We start from the raw sequence: 2,632 nt of genomic DNA, 5'->3' as shown, positions 1-2,632 counted from the left end.
TACATGCGGCGTGAGCTACAAACAGCGCTCGTTGCGGTCGTAAAACACCCAATGCATTTGCATCAGGTGTGTTGGGCGGGTATGCCAGAAAACATCGACGCAAAAGGGATGTTTTGAGTTCTTATTACATGAATGGCCTCCCTGCTTCTTCTTATTGAGTAGCGCGCAATAGAATTTTGCTTGTTTCCTTTTGTTTTGTTTCTTTTGCAAAAGCTTTGATTTGTTTCTTTCATACCCCCGCCCAGATTAAAATTGTTTTGTCTTAAGCTTCAGCTCGGACTTGTTTACGAAAACGCAAAAAAAAAATGTTTTTCAGCACTTTCTGAACTGGCTTTGATTTTATTTTGTGCGTCAGATAAGAGTAGCAAAACTACTCACTGTCACAAGCATACTTGCTACTTTTCATATTATTTATATGTATATTTATTCACTTGAAAAATGCTGCTGGCTTCACGAAGGAGCCTTGGTAAGGGATAATGCATGCTTTTGCGAAACAAAAAAAAATCGTCATGATAAAAAAACGACGACATCCTACACATAGTGAAACGCAAGTTACACAAAGCTATAAGTGACAGAAAACGTGAAGCAAGAATACAATTGTAAAAACGCACTGAGTATGCGCTTTTATTACGAGCAAAAACATAGACAAACTTTATACTATGGTCACAATTACTTATGTTTGCCGAACTTTGGTGAAAATCAATATTTTACAACAGCAGACGCAGATAGAAAAAGGTATCATGTAAACGAACTGCACAATTTAAATACCGTCACATTTTAGTTTCATAATATCCAAGCCAAGTACAAAAACAGTTATAATAACTTAGTAGACTTCACTTGTTAGCGCTTAACGCAGGAAGCATCGACATTTTAAACTGAAATCGTTACGTGAAATAGGCGAGTGTCTAAAATCTCATCAATTAATAAAACTTATGAAAGAAATGTTAGACATCGATTTCTTCAGCTTTGAATGCCCTTCAAGTATGGTATAAATAAATTTCTTTACGTCTCTTGGTACAGAGTTACAAATATTTTTACAAAACCCCATTTGTGGTCTTCAAATACTTTCACGTTTAGCACTATGTAGGCAGAAAATCTGTTTGTTGCAGGAAGTTAACCTTATTATTTCAAGCACTCTCGGGTCAGCATTTGATGAGTGAGGCCAAAGATACTGTCTCAGATAATCTTTGGTGCTTGTCGCTTGAGTACTCAGCATTTGCAGTTTCCATGCGCGAGAAATACGATCATTTCTGCTCGTCGACTTTTTAGACAGCCGAACAGTCGTTTATCTATGCTAGTATTAATTCACAAAATCTTATCTCACACTTATTAGCCAATTGATAACTTGCTCATCGAGATGATATCCGATAACTTTTAGTAAATCAATCATTCCATCCAACAGCGGTTTCCAAACCAGCAATCAGTCAGCGAGAAAATCACTCAGCATATCACTCAGCTTCATTACATCAGAAATGGCGCAGCACCATCGAAATATCAGTGTGTCAAGAATCGTTGCCTCAAATCTGCGGAATTTCTAAAGCGAGAAAAATACCAAATCGCCAACTGCGTTGGACCTTACCATATTCCTCCGCCTCTTGCAGGAGACGCGAGCAAGTTCGCCTACGATACTATGCAGTGCGTGGTGCACAATGTTCCTTGCTGTGAACGTTTGCTTCTCAAGGATCCAAGACAAAAGGACGCCTCTTTTCTTGGATGCAAATGCTTAAATTTCAGTGGGCGACTGCAATAGACTACAACTGAAAAGCAGCAGTTGTCAACTGCCCATGGCACGCCTGGCACTGTTTTACTCCGTTAACCAACCACTTTGGCGAACGAAATCACCATTTCTATTTATTAAACAAGTCATGGATCTAAATTATTCCACTTGTGATTTCCTCTTGCGGTAAGCTCTTTGTTCAAGTAACAAAAAACCCTTAACAACTGACAATTTATTCGACGCAGAGGAACAGTATGTGGTGGTCATGATTGTGGGCACAACTACAGAACACACTGATTTTATCTGACCATATATTCCCAGAAATTACGGATAAGCGCACTTTTCAACAAGAAATAAGTTATGAATCCAATTTTTTTTATATATCGTAAGATTTCACCATAGCGACAAATATATCCGCAGATCTCCCATCGGCACCTATGAAATTTCTTGCAATTAACGTTTTTGCTATTGTCAAAAATGTTACCTATTCATTTTCTATGGGAGTTTGAACTACTCGACGTGAGCGATAAACAAACTTTGAAAAAAAGATTTTTTCTAGGCATCGGAAGAATCGACAATTACCGTCAATATTTCTACAACAGTATATATTAATATTCCATGGTTACCTCACAATTAAAATTGACGTCCAAGAATCCTGGACTTGCATAACAAGACAAAATGCTTCATCCCTCACGAAATCGTCTTTAGAGACTCTATTGATTGTCTATTGAATTTTTGTTTGGGTGCGTAAGAGGGACCACGGGCATTAGCACATCCTTGGTGGATATATTCAGTTCAGCGAACACAATACGCACAACGGAACACAAACCTAGGCCTGAGCGCACCAAACTGGCGCACCTACAGAACAGGCTTCGCCCCGTCAGCCAAACGATCTTGAGAAAAGTGAGAAGCATC

Source organism: Amblyomma americanum, chromosome 8 (genome assembly GCF_052857255.1).
Source record: "Amblyomma americanum isolate KBUSLIRL-KWMA chromosome 8, ASM5285725v1, whole genome shotgun sequence".
In the NCBI taxonomy this organism is placed as follows: Eukaryota; Metazoa; Arthropoda; class Arachnida; order Ixodida; family Ixodidae; genus Amblyomma; species Amblyomma americanum.
Note: the sequence above shows the minus strand (reverse complement) of the source record.